The 17,066-nt window shown below is 39.2% G+C and overlaps 1 long non-coding RNA gene across 4 annotated transcripts in view; it reads right to left on the bottom strand.

Moving 5' to 3' along the window:
* LOC105728795 (uncharacterized) overlaps window positions 1–17,066 on the bottom strand; it is a 528,968-nt gene that overhangs the window by 363,528 nt on the left and 148,374 nt on the right. For all 4 annotated transcript variants that reach the window (XR_010342957.1, XR_010342956.1, XR_010342958.1 and 1 more), the window contains one exon: window positions 9,679–9,851. This is a non-coding gene — a long non-coding RNA (uncharacterized LOC105728795). The remainder of the gene's footprint in view (window positions 1–9,678; window positions 9,852–17,066) is intronic.

Here is a 17,066-nt window from a genome sequence, read left to right as displayed (position 1 = left end):
CTGAGATTTGAAGAATGATTAACAGTTCCCCAGGCAAAGCATCAAGGGACTCCAGGTGGAGGAAACACCATGGCCAATGTTTTGAACCATCTTGAACTGGCCATTTTCTTCTGTCCACCTGGATAGATTAAGTATAGTCACTTAATTTTCAAGTTTCCCTTAGGCCCATCCCCAACTTGCCTTGAGAAGTGAATATACAGAGCATGGTGATAGAGGAAACTTGTGATGACAAAATGAAAAAATGCATGCAAAGCTACTAGCACCGTACTTGGCATTCAGTAACATTACCTGTTTTTCTTAAACTAAAGAGGGTAGAAGCAAGAGATGAGGCTGTTTTGTATGAAAAAAGTCATAGTTTGTTTTTTTTTTTTTCATTTTTTTGTTTGTTCTTTTTTGCTATAAGAATGTTTTAGATGGCCGCTTAGGAGGAACTCAGGAATGCAGCTCTGAGAGAAAGCACAGAGGGTGAGTGGACGCCGTATTTCCAGACTGATTTTTACTGCCCACAGACCAGGAGATTCACACGCAGAGCAGCCACACGGGTCGCCAGTGCCGCTGGTTTGAACGGCGCAGCCGCTGGGCCGGCACCCTGAGGCAACGGCTCACTGTACAGAGTGAGAGAGTCTGAGTCCCCTATAAGCCAGCAAGGGGAGCTGAAACGGGGAGCCAGGCCAGCGCCACGAATCTCAGAGCCACGGCTTTAGCCAACGCAGCGGCTCCGGAGGCAGATCAGATGAGACGGTGTCCCCTCTTACCCAGCAAGAAGACCTGAAACGGAGTGAAGACAGGAGTTTCCCGAGCAAAAAAAAAAAAAAAAAAAAAAAAAGCGCCACTGCAAACACAACTGAAACCGGGACGGTCCAGCTCTGTGGAGGAGGGGCGTTCTCCATAGGCACCCTGCTGTTCCCAGGGCAATCTACCAAGGCAACCCGCCACTACAGAGACTCCGTCACTACAGGGGCGGGCCAACATAGCGGAAGCAGTTCTAACTACACCCAGAAGTTCACACGGAAGCTGGGTGGAGCCCACAGCAGCTTAGCGAAGCCTCTGCAGCCTGAGTGTGACTAGGCTGCCACCTTGTGGGCAGGGAAAACAGCAACCGCACAGGGGAACATCATAAAACTGTAACTCCCTGGGACAGAACACCTGGGGAAAAGAGCAGGGGGTTTATGAGTTCTGCCACAGCAGACTTAAAATTACCAAAATCAGAAAGACAACAACTACAAAGTCAACAGGTGGATAAATCCACAAAGATGGGAAGAAACCAGCGCAAAAAGGATGAAAACACCCAAAACCAGAACACTTCTCCTCCTACAAGGGATCACAACTCCTCACCAGCAAGGGAACAAGACTGGATGGAGAATGAGTGTGATGAAATGACAGAATCAGCTTTCAGAAAGTGGATAATAAGAAACTTCCGTGAGCTAAAAGAACATGTTCTAACCCAATGCAAAGAAACTAAGAACCTTGAAAAAAGACTTGACGAAATGCTAACAAGAATGGACAACTTAGAGAGGAATATGAGCGAATTGATGGAGCTGAAAAACACAACACGAGAACTTCGTGAAGCATGCACAAGTTTCAACAGCCGAATTGACCAAGCAGAAGAAAGGATATCAGAGGTCGAAGATCAACTCAATGAAATAAAACGAGAAGGCAAGATTAGAGAAAACAGGGTAAAAAGGAATGAACAAAGTCAACAAGAAATATGGGACTATGTGAAAAGACCTAATCTACATTTGATAGGTGTACCTGAATGTGACGAAGAGAATGAATCCAAGCTGGAAAATACTCTTCAGGATATTATCCAGGAAAACTTCCCCAACCTAACAAGGCAGGCCAAGATTCAAGTTCAGGAAATACAGAGAACACCACAAAGATATTCCTCTAGAAGAGCAACCCCAAGACACATAATCATCAGATTTACCAGGGTTGAAATGAAGGAGAAAATACTAAGGGCAGCCAGAGAGAAAGGTCGGGTTACCCACAAAGGGAAGCCCATCAGACTCACTGCAGATCTCTCAGCAGAAACCCTACAGGCCAGAAGAGAGTGGGGGCCGATATTCAACATCCTTAAGGAAAAGAACTTTCAACCCAGAATTTCGTATCCAACCAAACTAAGCTTCATAAGTGAAGGAAAAATAAAATCCTTTGTGAACAAGCAAGAACTCAGAGAGTTCATCACCACCAGACCAGCTCTACAAGAGCTCCTGAAGGAGGCACTACACATAGAAAAGAACAACCAGTACCAGCCACTCCAAAAACACACGAAAAGGTAAAGAGCATCAACACAATGAAGAATCTGCATCAACCAAAGGGCAAAACAGCCACCTAGCACCAAAATGACAGGATCGAATTCACACATAACAATATTAACCCTAAATGTAAACGGACTAAATGCCCCAATCAAAAGACACAGACTGGCAAATTGGATAAAAAGCCAAAACCCATCAGTGTGCTGTATCCAGGAAACCCACCTCACAAGCAAGGATACACAAAGGCTCAAAATAAAGGGATGGAGGAAGATTTACCAAGCAAATGGACAGCAAAAAAAAGCAGGAGTTGCAATTCTCATCTCTGATAAAATAGACTTTAAAGCAACAAAGATCAAAAGAGACAAAGAAGGACATTACATAATGGTAAAAGGATCAATGCAGCAAGAAGAGCTAACGATCCTAAATATATATGCACCTAATACAGGAGCACCCAGATACATAAGGCAAGTTCTTAAAGACTTACAAAGAGACTTAGACTCCCACACAATAATAGTGGGAGACTTCAACACACCATTGTCAATATTAGACAGATCAACGAGACAGAAAATTAACAAGGATATCCAGGACTTGAACTCAGACCTGGAACAAGCAAACCTAATAGACATTTACAGAACTCTCCACCCCAAATCCACAGAATATACATTCTTCTCAGCACCACATCACACCTACTCTAAAATTGACCACATAATTGGAAGTAAATCACTCCTCAGCAAATGCAAAAGAACGGAAACCATAACAAACAGTCTCTCAGACCACAGTGCAATCAAGTTAGAACTCAGAATTCAGAAACCAACCCAGAACCGCACAGCCTCATGGAAAATGAACAACTTTCTCCTGAATGTTGACTGGATAAACAATGAAATGAAGGCAGAAATAAAGACGTTCTTCGAAACCAACGAGAATGAAGACACCACATACCAGAATCTCTGGGACACATTTAAAGCAGTCTCTAGAGGAAAATATATAGCAATAAGTGCCCACATGAGAAGAAAGGAGAGATCTAAAATTGACACCCTATCATCAAAATTGAAAGAGCTAGAGGAGCAAGATCAAAAAAACTCAAAACCTAGCAGAAGACAAGAAATAACTAAGATCAAAGCAGAATTGAAGGAGATAGAGACACGAAAAACCCTTCAAATAATCAATAAATCCAGGAGCTGGTTTTTTGAAAATATCAACAAAATAGACAGACCACTAGCCAGACTAATAAAAAAGAAAAGAGAGAATAACCAAATAGATGCAATAAAAAATGACAAAGGGGATATCACCACAGATGCCACAGAAATTCAAACCATCATCAGAGATTATTACAAACAACTCTATGCACATAAACTAGAAAACCTGGAGGAAATGGATAAATTCCTGGACAGCTGCCTCCTCCCAAGCCTAAACCAGGAAGAAGTCGAAACCCTGAATAGACCAATAACAAGGTCTGAAGTCGAGGCAGCAATTAAGAGCCTACCACCCCAAAAAAGCCCAGGTCCAGATGGGTTCACAGCAGAATTCTACCAGACATACAAAGAGGAACTGATACCATTCCTACTGAAACTATTCCAAATAATCCAAAAAGAGGGAATCCTTCCCAAATCATTTTATGAGACCAACATCATCCTAATACCAAAACCTGGCAGAGACTCAACAAGAAAAGAAAACTACAGGCCAATATCCATGATGAACATAGATGCAAAAATCTTCAATAAAATACTGGCAAGCCGATTACAACAGCACATCAAAAAGCTTATCCACCATGATCAAGTAGGATTCATCCCGGGGATGCAAGGCTGGTTCAAAATACGCAAGTCTATAAATGTAATTCACCACATAAACAGAACCAAAGACAAAAACCACATGATTATCTCAATCGATGCGGAGAAGGCCTTCGACAAAATTCAACAGCCCTTTATGCTAAAAATCCTCAATAAACTAGGTATCGACAGAACGTATCTCAAAATAATAAAAGCTATTTACGACAAACCGACAGCCAATATCATACTGAACGGGCAAAAACTGGAAGCATTCCCTTTGAAATCTGGCACTAGACAAGGATGCCCTCTCTCACCACTCCTATTCAATATAGTACTGGAAGTTCTAGCCAGAGCAATCAGGCAAGAAAAAGAAATAAAGGGTATTCAATTAGGAAAGGAGGAAGTCAAATTGTCTCTATTTGCAGACGACATGATTGTATATCTACAAGACCCCATCATCTCAGCCCGAAATCTCCTGAAACTGATAAGCAACTTCAGCAAAGTCTCAGGATACAAAATCAACGTGCAAAAATCACAAGCATTCCTATACACCAATAACAGACTTAAAGAGAGCCAAATCAAGAACGAACTGCCATTCACTATTGCTACAAAGAGAATAAATTACCTAGGAATACAACTAACAAAGAATGTAAAGGACCTCTTCAAGGAGAACTACAAACCACTACTCAACAAAATAAGAGAGGACACAAACAGATGGAGAAACATTCCATGTTCATGGTTAGGAAGAATCGTGAAAATGGCCATACTGCCCAAAGTAATATACAGATTCAATGCTATCCCCATCAAGCTACCAATGACCTTCTTCACAGAACTGGAAAAAACCACCTTAAACTTCATATGGAACCAAAAGAGAGCCCGCATAGCCAAGTCTATTCTAAGCAAAAAGAACAAAGCGGGAGGCATCACACTACCAGACATCAAACTCTACTACAAGGCTACAGTAATCAAAACAGCATGGTACTGGTACCAAAACAGAGATATAGACCAATGGAACAGAACAGAGGCGTCGGAGGCAACACAACATATCTACAACCACCCGATCTTTGACAAACCTGATAAAAACAAGCAATGGGGAAAGGATTCCCTGTTCAATAAGTGGTGTTGGAAAAACTGGCTAGCCATATGCAGAAAGCAGAAACTCGACCCCTTCCTGACACCTTACACTAAAATTGACTCCAGATGGATTAAAGACTTAAACATAAGACCTAACACCATAAAATCACTAGAAGGAAACCTAGGCAAAACCATTCAGGACATAGGCGTAGGCAAGGACTTTATGACCAAAACACCAAAAGCATTGGCAACAAAAGCCAAAATAGACAAATGGGACCTAATCAAACTCCACAGCTTCTGCACAGCAAAAGAAACAGTCAATAGAGTGAATCGGCAACTAACAGAATGGAAAAAAATTTTTGCAGCCTACCCATCTGACAAAGGGCTTATATCCAGAATTTACAACGAGCTAAAAAAGATTTACAAGAAAAAAACAAACAAGCCCATTCAAAAGTGGGCGAAGGATATGAACAGATACTTTACAAAAGAAGACATACATGAGGCCAACAAGCATATGAAAAAATGCTCATCATCACTGGCCATTAGAGAAATGCAAATCAAAACTACATTGAGATACCATCTCACACCAGTTAGAATGGCGATCATTAAAAAATCTGGAGACAACAGATGCTGGAGAGGATGTGGAGAAATAGGAACACTTTTACACTGTTGGTGGGAGTGTAAATTAGTTCAACCATTGTGGAAAACAGTGTGGCGATTCCTCAAGGACCTAGAAATAGAAATTCCATTTGACCCAGCAATCCCATTACTGGGCATATATCCAAAGGATTATAAATCGTTCTACTATAGGGACACATGCACATGAATGTTCATAGCAGCACAGTTTACAATAGCAAAGACCTGGAACCAACCCAAATGCCCATCGATGATAGACTGGACAGGAAAATTGTGGCACATATACACCATGGAATATTATGCAGCCATTAAGAACGAGGAGTTCGCGTCCTTCATAGGGACATGGATGAACCTGAAACCATCATTCTCAGCAAACTGACACAAGAACACAAAATCAAACACCACATGTTCTCACTCATAGGCGGGTGTTGAACAAGGAGATCACATGGACACAGGGAGGGGAGCACTATACACGGGGGTCGGTTGTGGGGGAGTGGGGGGGACAGCGGGGGAGTGGGGAGTTGGGGAGGGATAGCATGGGGAGAAATGCCAGATATGGGTGAAGGGGAGGAAGGCAGCAAATCACACTGCCACGTATGCACCTATGCAACAACCTTGCATGTTTTTCGCATGTACCCCAAAACCTAAAATGCAATTAAAAAAAAAAAAAGAATGTTTTATTAGGCCAAACTACTTACTATGAAAATGATTTAAAATGCAGCAGAAAGAGATGTAAAGACTCAAAGAAGTGCGTAGTGACAATGGCTATCAGACACTAAAGAATCCACACTGCTTCCCCACTTTACCTAGAAAGGAAGCTTCTAGGCTACCTCCTCCTCAGCACCAGACTGTCCTAAACTTGGTATACCATTCTGATCAGCTTGGACTTCACCTCAAAGGCCATGGAAAATCATTGAAATGTTTTAATCTGGGGAATAATGTGATTGGATTTTTTGTAATAATGTTTTTGCTTTATCAGATATGCACAAATGGAAAAGATTAAAATTTGTATTATAAAAAAATCTAGAATTTACATTTTAATGGCAAGATTCTAGAGAACAAAGTGAATAGGAGCAAGAAAAAAGCATAATGCAGGACATCCCCCATGAAGACAGCCATGTATGTGGCACAAGAACTACCCTGCCTTTAGGGTTTTACCCAAATGTCTGGAGCCCTGGTCATCACCCACCACAGTTACAAACTCTCTCCTTTAAGGAAGTGAGGCCCACATTTAGTTCATATCCACAGGCCTTAGTTAGATGAGAGTACCCAGTAGTCTTGCACTGGTATAAACACTAATACATGTCATCTATTTGAGAAAATAACAGATACATTGAACATATATAGGTACTAGTATAAATGTTTCACCAAGTAGCCTTCTTTTAAGGTATGCATATTTGTGTCTTTCTGTGTATCCATATGAACATGGAACAGGGCCACAGAGAGGAACTTAGAGAAGGTTCCATAAGAATGGGGTTTCGAAAATTATGTATGCAAATAGAAATAAAAACCAGCAAACTTCATCCAATAGGCGGTTATTTAGTAAGAAAAATAAGGGATTTAATCAATAGCTAGATGATTGGTTGACTGAATTTATTTATTAAAGCAAACAAACACACACACAATAGTCTGCAGATGCTTCCATGGTAATTGGGGAGTAGTTGCATCACTTACATGGGACTTAGAGTTTTTGGTCATGCCTCAGTATATGCTCTCAAACGCCTCAAGGAGCAGTGCTATTCCCAGCATTGGCAGCCTGGCACGTGAATGGCACTTTAGAATGCTTGTTTCTAGTAATAGTCTCCTCCTCAATGAACGACCTCATTTTGATGACACTGGCATGTTGGCCAGGGCTGAACTAGAGCTGGGTCTGTCAACCTCTGTTGCCAAGGAGACATTTCTCACCTGGTAACCTTCATTAACACAGGCCTGGAGTTCACAAAGTTAAATTTTGATAGAAAGAACTGAGTTTTCCCATGAGTCCTGGGGTGACCTTTTAGGTCTCAGCTCAAATTTCATTTCCTCGGAGATCTCTATTCCGTCTAAAATTGCCCCACTCCGACTCCAGTTTATCTTTATTACACCTAGCACAGTATATAATATCTGTGCTATTCACGTTTCCTTGTGTTTATTTTTACTTTCTCATCTTCTAATAGAATGTAAATTCTCAGAGGCCAGCACCTCCTCTGTCTTGTTCAACTTTATAATCCCAACACATAGAATAGGACCTAGCATGGTTGTTAGCCAATAAATATTTCTCCAATAAATGAGTGAATGAAGAATAGAATCAGGAAATAATTAAACTGATAAAGGGGTCAAAATGGATGCTATAGGAAATAAAAGGTAATGAAATATTCCCTTTTAGGAATTGGATCAACCACTTCAGAATAAGTAACTTAGCACAGAAAAATATTAGGTGTAAATGGTCACTCATAGAATAAGCACTCACTTGAACTTTCTGAAGGAGTTCCCCCAATAACTTTACCTTTAACATTTAGCAACTGCTCACATTCTGTTTATGAGGAAAGTTTTGTACGGGGAAGAGCCAGACTGGATCTTTCAAGACCTGATCCTCATAATGCAAACAAACTTCTAGGGGGCATTTTTCTAAAAAATGAAAGGAAGAGTTCCTCTTACTTGTAAAAATGACAGAGGTTAAACATAATTGCTTGACTTCCATAAATAAATGCATATCATACTTACGGGAACTGAAAAAAGAGTAAATTCTGAATTGATTATTTAACTATGATCATAGGAAGCAGTGAGTACTTCAAAACAAGTCCCCAGTTTCTGACGTAGAAGAAATAGCCTCTAGGAGCCTGACATTTTATGAATAACTGTGTTCACACAAGTGACAATTGAACATCATGGAGCTGCACAGAGGGAGAAGGAAAATAATGGCACAACTTGCCCTAGGGAAAGTAATTTACGCCGAGAACAATTCTAGATTATACTTAAAATATGCTGTGGCTATCCCAAACATGAGACAGTAGATAATTACAGCTAGTCAAGATTAATAAAAAAAAGTCATAGAAGATGGACTTCACTTCTATTTTTATGAGAGTTGCTTGTGTCTCTCCTGATACTGTACCCTTAAGCCTCTGAACCTGACCCTGTCTTCTGGGATTATGCCTAAAGGCTGGGTCCTTGATCAAACAAGTCAGGCTTCAGACAATTACAGCGGGAGCTCAAGGTTCTTTCACAGGAATTTAGCAAGGCATTTAACCACTTCTCATGAATAGTTGTAGGCAAAATGAAGGCAGGTAGACTGTGGGTGTCTATTTGGATTCATTTCTTTGAATAAATCCACTCCATAAAATATTAAGTAACACATTAGGTGTCAAAACATGGAGAGAGCTACAGTACAGAACCTCAGCATTCTGAAATTGACCCTCTTCTATCCAGTATGTTTAACGAATATATAAATGAAGGCACAGACAACATGTGTATCAATCTCGCAGACACCGGAAAACTAGAATACCTTCTCAGGTATTAATTAGCATTCAAACAGCTAGCAGAAGGGTCAAAACTGAACAATTCAATGCTTCACTTTAAGGGAAAAGTTTAACTGCAGGTTAAATAGTACAGATCTGACTATGCAACAGTTCTTAGAGAAAAAAGAGTTTTAATTACCTGCAAATTTCATATGAACTAGAAGCAATGGGGTTTGTAGAAACAAGCATGCATTCACAACCATCGAGGACTGCAATTTCAAAGCTAAATAAGGAAGCCTGGCTTAATTAATATTTTTGAGTGAACAAACAAAGGAACAATTTAATACATGAGATAACTAAAAAATAATTTTAAGGCTTTACTGGGCAAAACTGGTCATTCAAAGAGTTGTATCAAGTATTTCTTCAGAATTGTAGCTGTAAATATTCGATAAGTGGCTTTACAAAGTAGTAAACTCCCCAAAGTTGGCCTTATAAAAGTAAATGGCACCCTACCTTACAAAGAAGCTTTGAATTGTATGAGGAAATTGGGCCAGATGACTTCCAAGGCTCTCTTCACCTTAGGATTCTCTTGAAAATTTTTTCACTAAGGGATGATAGAGATGACATCCACAAGAGAAACTCTTTCTCCAAACCAGAAGGGAATCTGGTAAGCACTCTTCTTCACCCTAGGATGGAGAGAGAGAGAGAGAGAGAGACAGAGAGAGAGAGAGAGAGAGAGAGAGAGAGAGAGAGAGAGAGAGAGAGAGACATCATAGGGGTTAAGTTACAATGACCCAAATAAAATTCCAGCTCTTCCACCATAGAATTGTAAACTTTGAACATGTTAGTTATCTCTTTAAGCACAGATCTTCTCGTCTATAAATTGGGAATAACATTATTCACTAGACAAGATGGTGTCCTGACAGAAGAAGATAAAGAATATAGCATCTAGAATTAACTAAATGTGCAATGGCTAGTGTTCAAGGTGAAATCTATGTGTTCAAGCACATGTTAAGGCTGACTGGGTCCCTGAGGGCAGTTACTTGTCTCTTGTCCCGCCCTTGTAGAAAAATACATCAAATGGCATTTACTTTATAGGCTGTACAGCCTATTATAGTTATGTCTTTCTTTGCCACTAAGATTGGTGTAGCTTTTCTCATTTGCCTCTTATAAAGGCCTTGATCTTTAAAACATAAACACACACAAAGAGACAGAGAGAGAGAGAGATTTTTTGAAACCCTGAAGTTAACTTTATTTTGGAAATAAGTGTGCTCACCAAGTCAGGCCAGTCACAGATAAGCATTTCCCTCAATCATTTACAATTAAAATTTCCTCAAACTAAGATTCAGACTATATTTGCAAGGTCGTAAAGATATGGTTTCTCTTGGGCACACAGATTTTGCAATTCAGCAAGTTTCAGAGGAATACCTGAAAGTTAATAACACCTTGGATATACTTTTGCATTTCCTTTGCATGAGCATTACATTTTGAAAAACAAGAATCACCATGTTTGACAAAATGATTGTGTTTTTGAAAAATAGTTTCTATCAAACATCTCACAAGCACTTCTGAGATCATTTTCAGAGTGAGGCACTCCTCTTAAGGTAGAAATATAGTAAGTTGTCTCTAGAAGAGAAAAACTAAATTTCGCGTACATTGACACAGAGAGCCACAGAGGGGAAGATAAACAGCATTGCTATCCAGCTAAGCAACTGCATGGATCAACACTGCATTCAACTCCCCTCTCGTTACTCAGAGACTGTTTTGGGTGTGAAAGTCCACACTGTTCTGAAATTTTAGGTAAATGGAATCAGCTGTCATGGCAGAAACAAAAGACAAGGAAACATTTGTTGGCACTGTGCAAACACTGTGTTTTCTAATATAATCCTCAAGACAAATCTATGAGGTAAGTTGCCTTGTCCTCATTGTAAAGATAAGTTATTCGAGGCTTACTGAGGTTAAGTGACTTTTTCAAACCATGCACTTTTCAATATTTCTTAACCATTGTGGTGGATAAGCATAAAGAAAATTTCTATTCTTAGATTCATTACTGATTTTTTCCTGCTGTGGAAATAATTATTTTACTTTGCCTCAAACATCTTTGGGTCTATCAGGTACTTCTCATCCACATTTTTATTTTAAAATCAGGACTAATGCAATTCCATTCCTAGATATTTACTCAAAGAATTGAAAAGAGGTACTCAGATAAGTACATGTAACTCATGTTTACAGTGGTTCAATTCACAGTTGCCAAAAGGTACAAACAGACTTTATGTTCATCAACAGATGAATGGATAAACCGACATTGGGACATATATATTCTGTTGTGTATATACACAATACAATTATACAAAATATAATAGTACCTAGCTATGAAAAGAAATGAAGTACTGATACATGCTGTGATGTGGCCATATCTACAAATCATGTTGAATGAAATAAACCAAACACAAAACATCACATATTCCATGATTCCATTTATGTGAAATACTGTATCCAGAACTGATAAATCTACAGAGACAGAATGTAGATTGACAGTGGTCAGGGCTGTAGAGGAGGGGGTAACAAGAAAAAATGCTTAATGGGTAATGGATTTTACTTTGGGGTGATGGAAATGTTTTGTTAAGAGGTAGAAGTACATGGTAGTTACGCTGAATTGTCCAGCTTAAAATGGCTGATCTTATGCTTTATACATTTCGTCTCAATGAAATTTGAATCAATTATAAATTGATCTTTTAAAGTCAGGACTAATGACATTTCGTCCAAGATTGCTGCTCAGGGCTCTCTTTTTTTTTTCCTTCTTTCTTCCTTTCTTTTTGAGGTGGAGTCTTGATCTGCCGCCCAGGCTGGAGTGCAGGAGAGATATCCGCTCACTGCAACCTCCGCCTCCGTGGTCGAAGTGATTCTTCTGTCTCAGCTGGGATTGCAGGTGTGCGGCACAGTGCCCTGCTAATTTTTGTACTTTTAGTAAGGACGGGGGTTTCGCCATGTTGGCCAGCCTGGTCTCGAACACCTGACCTCAAAGTGATCTATCCGCCTCAGCAGCTGAGGGCATTTCCTTTGTTGAGGAAAGTAATAGTGATGATCAAGTTTGTAATTTCCCTGTATTAAATGCCTAGAACTCTACAGCCAACAGATGGCGCTCTAGTCCCAATTGTTACAGAAGTTCTCTGCCCATCCCCAAGCAAAGGGTTGCTTCCATCAATGAAAAGAGAATAAACACTTACGCTTTAACTTTTTCATATAGCTAGAAAAAATGAATAACACTTCTTAATTCCTTTCAGAAATTACTTTCAACTCAATCATGAAGTTAATATTAGGTAGCAACTTTTAGAACGATAGTCACACTTGAAAATACTATGTGGACAAAAACAGCAGATAGAATTTTAAAAAGTAACAGTTTTGCAAGCAGATGGACGTGGATTTTAACTTAAGCCCTACCATTTTCTAACTGTGTGCCCTTGAATACTTTGTTAAATCTCTTTGAATCTCAGTTTCCTCTTCTGCAAAATTTGGACAATAATACCTACTTTTGAAGGTAGTTTGTGACAATTAAAAATAATTAAGTAGGTATTATTTTGACAATAATACCTACTTCTGAAGGTAGTTGTGACAATTAAAATAAAAAAAATAGCTGTATCTTTCTGAGTACCTACTATATACTAAATCTTTTGCTAAATGTCAAAACATTTAGTATATGGTAAGTACTCAAAAAGATACAGCTATTCTAATTAGTGACAGAGAACATACGAACATACAGGTAGGATTTCTCTGCCTTAGATCACATGTGTTTAAATGAGTCTGAAGCATCAGACATCTATTTGTAAATTCTGAGTCAGCTGGAAGTGTTACATGGTTATGCTTTCTCTTTTTAATTTTCTTTTGAGACAGAGTTTCACTCTTGTTGCCCAGGCTGGAGTGCAATGGTGCGATCTTGGCTCACTGCAACCTCGGCCTCCTGGGTTCAAGTGATTCTACTGTCTCAGCCTCCTGAGTAGCTCAGATTACAGGCATGTGCCATCATGCCTGGCTACTTTTTTTTGTTGTTGTTGTATTTTTAGTAGAGACGGGGTTTCTCCATGTTGGCCAGGCTGGTCTCAAACTCCTGACCTCATAATCTGCCCGCCTCAACCTCCCAAAGTGCTGGGATTACAGGCATGAGCCACGGTGCCTGGCTTGGTTATGCTTTCTCTAAACCAATCATTGAAGTGATGCCATGTTAATATAGCAGAAAGTTTTTAATATATTTTTAGGTAGAGAGAAAAATCAGATTATAAAAAGGTAATATAGTGTTTTGTTTTAAAACAGTATATATCTGGTAAGATATAAACCAAAATGTTAAGGTTAGTTACCTCTGGTTCATAAGACTATAGTTTATTTCTATATTTTTAATACTTTTCTGCAATAAATAAATATTCATTTTTCATGACAGAAATTTCATGTAATAATATGAAGTCAAACATATATCAAATATTGATACTGCAAAAATTTTCTTTTGTAAACCAAATGAATCCATAGAAGGACCACTCTCAGAGCTCAAACACACTGCTCCAGGGCCCTATTTGCTGCTTAAAATTAGCAGAAAAAGAAAAACCAAGCCCAGCTATGCTTCTCTCTGCCAGTTTTTCAAGTCAGCATATATAGAAGTATCTAGAAGATATACAAATGATTAGGAAGCAGGAGGTTCAGTCAGCCTCATTATTTAGGATCACATCAAACACATCCTTAAAAATTCAAAAAAAGACTGATTTCAGTATTTCTTATTAACTTTAATTCATGAGACAAGGCCTTTGTATCAATTCTTAATAAATTTAGGAGTATTTGTGAAAAATTTTAAACACAATATGCTTTGGCCAACAACCCCACTTCTTGGACTCTGACCTATAGAAAGACACATTTATGTACCAAGTTTCATGGCCAAGAATTATACAAGAAAACGTTGTTTGTAAGAACAAAGATTTCCACTAATGGGAAAAAGATTTTAACATTATGAGACATTTATATTATGAAACACTATGCATCTGCTAAATAGAATGTTATAGACTTCTAAATATGAACATGGAATGAGCTCTTACACATATTAACTGTAAGAAAAATAAGCAAATTCAGCCAGGTGCAGTGGCTCATGCCTACAATTCTAGCACTTTGGGAGGCTGAGGTGGGTGGTTCACAAGGTCAGGAGTTCGAGACCAGCTTGGTCAATATAATGAAAACCCACCTCTACTAAAAATACAAAAATAAAAAATAGCCCGGTGTGGTGGCTCATGCCTATAATCCCAGCTACTCGGGAGGCTGAGGCAGGAGACTTGCTTAAACCCAGGAGGCAGAGGTTGCAATGAGCTAAGATCACACTACCACACTCCAGTCTGGGCAACAGAGCGAGACTCGGTCTCAAAAAAAAAAAAAAAGAAAAGAAAAGAAAAGAAAAATAAGCAAATTCAAGAACTATTACCCCCAAAAATCTTTTATGTTTTAATAAAACTGTGTGTATATATTTGTATATTTATATATATAAATAATAGAAATATTGAAAAGGTCTAGAAAGATAAATACCCAATTATTAACAATCATTATGTCTAGGAAAGGTAGTTTTTAAGACTTTATATTTTCTGAATTGTTTTAATTCCTTCACATACACACACTTCCATTTATAAACTTGAATTCAGTTAAACTCTTGGCAGGGATGGGAGACACTGTGTCCATCTAGGCACAAAGACATAACTGATAGCTCAGACTGGTAGGAGAATCAATTAATTCACTAATTCAACAAACATTTATTGAATATTTACAGGGTGTCAAGCCTATGCTAGAAACTGTAGGTGCAAAAATGAAAATAGTAAGACACAGTCTTTGGCTTCAAATTTTCCAGGAAGGTATGCATAACCCATCAAAAAAAAATTGGGACTCTCACTTGTTCATCTTATATGTTTTTTATAAAGTTAGTAGAAATAACGGTTTCTTAGTGTTATAGAAAACAGGCAATAATGAATCATTAACAATGAATCAACAGTGGCTCAAGCAAACATCTTTATGATTTACATACTTAAGATTTGAAGAATTGATTCCTCCCTACCTCCTAAAATATACCCTTCTCCTACCCCTAAGCAGAGTTGATGTCAAAATCTCCTTATTGTGAATCCCACGGAGACAGGAGCAGCGATGCAAGCTACGTGAAGTCTAAATCCACGGTTACCCTCTGGGTAAACCTGTATGACTGCAGCAACAGAAAAGACCACAAGATGGCAGAGTGGAGACGAGTCACGGCGCTTATAGTAGGCTGACGCGCTACAGCCCATGGCATCCCCGTTGCCCTGCCAGCAGCAGAGACTGGGAAGGGCTTTGCAGTTCTGTTAAATGTAGGGCTCAGAGCAAAGAACAATGTTGCCACCACTCTAGTGCTTGCTCACATCTCTTGCGTTAGTCTTTTATTTAGTTGTTTTTACCATCTGAAGAAAAGAACCATGTTCATCTCTTCTTCCCATCCCAGATACTCATACTCATCAAAATCAATCATATCTTTTAATTTTAGTATGACTGAGTGGAATTTTTAAATTGGATAAGAACTCCCTAAATTTGAGGATGAGGTGCTTCATGCATAGGGAGGGGGCAGAAAGCAGATAGATTGGGACCTGGTGGGACAAAGAAGCACAAGTCCATATTGTCATAAGGTTAGGCCCTTTTCATGGTGTATGGGGACTAGGGTTGGGAAATTATTTCCAGTAGAGTTGTGTGAGTAAGGCCAAAACTGTAATTTCCCAGACATTATACCTGTACATTCAGAGAAACATAGGTAAAGATGCTGAGTAATGTGGAAGTGTACATTGGTGCTGCTGTTCTTATTTAAGCAGATAAAGTATCTACATAACCTATAACCCAGCCATTTTGATCCTGGGCATATATCTCAAATAAATCCTCACACAGGTTTGTAAGCATATATGCACAAAGATGAACAAAGTGGTTTGTAGTGTCCAGCAACTGGAGGTTACCTGGGTGCTCATCATTGGGAGAGTAGGTAAGTAAGTAGTGGCTTACAGATATTTACAGGACAGTGCATAAAAGGGCAAATGGCCAAGCAGCACATATATTTGACCTGCTGAAGTGGTGGTGACCAGGATACCTCTTGGAAACAGAAGGAGCAGACATCTGGGACCTCCAGTATTGTCCTATCATACTCTGAGACAGTGCACAGCAATCTGGCAGGGCCAACTGTCTGACTCTAGGAAAAGGACATTGAACCTTGAGCTAGGAGGTTTGAAAGTTATGATTGAGGTGGCATTGGCCTCTTTTGAAAAGCAAAATCCCAACGGTGCATTTTGAGAAAACTGGGAATTTGTTCTTAAGATAACTTACATAAAAAGTCGGCCAGGCATGTTGACTCATTCCTGTAAGCCTAGCACTTTGGGAGGCTGAGTGGATGGATTGCCTGAGCTCAGGAGTTCAAGACCACCTTGTGCAACATGGTGAAACCCGATTTTTACTAAAATACAAAAAATTATCCCATTGTGGTGGTGTGGGCCTGTAGTCCCAGCTACTCAGGAGGCTGAGGCACGAGAATCACTTTAACCTAGGAGGCGGAGGTTGCAGTAAGCCGAGATCACGCCACTGCACTTCCGCCTGGGCGACAGAGCAAGGCTCTGTCAAAAACAAAAAAGTCAAAAGTAGAATAATTTATAATGTATGGTATAGACACAGAGTCAAATTGATTGACCAGAACAAAATAGACAGAAAGAGAGCACACCTGTGTACTAAATGTACAAAAATACAGAAGCTTGACATTGCCAAACATTGGTAAAGATTTGAATCAGTGGATATTGATACACTTCTGATGGAAAGGTAAATCAATGTAATTGCTTTGGAAAATAGTCTGACACCTTCATATTAAGTTAAATAGTCTACATGCA

Source organism: Aotus nancymaae, unplaced genomic scaffold (genome assembly GCF_030222135.1).
Source record: "Aotus nancymaae isolate 86718 unplaced genomic scaffold, 86718_ANA_hifiasm-v0.15.2.pri h1tg000016l, whole genome shotgun sequence".
Classification (NCBI taxonomy): Eukaryota; Metazoa; Chordata; class Mammalia; order Primates; family Aotidae; genus Aotus; species Aotus nancymaae.
The sequence above is the reverse complement of the archived record's forward strand: the minus strand, read 5'-3'. Positions and strand labels throughout refer to the sequence as shown.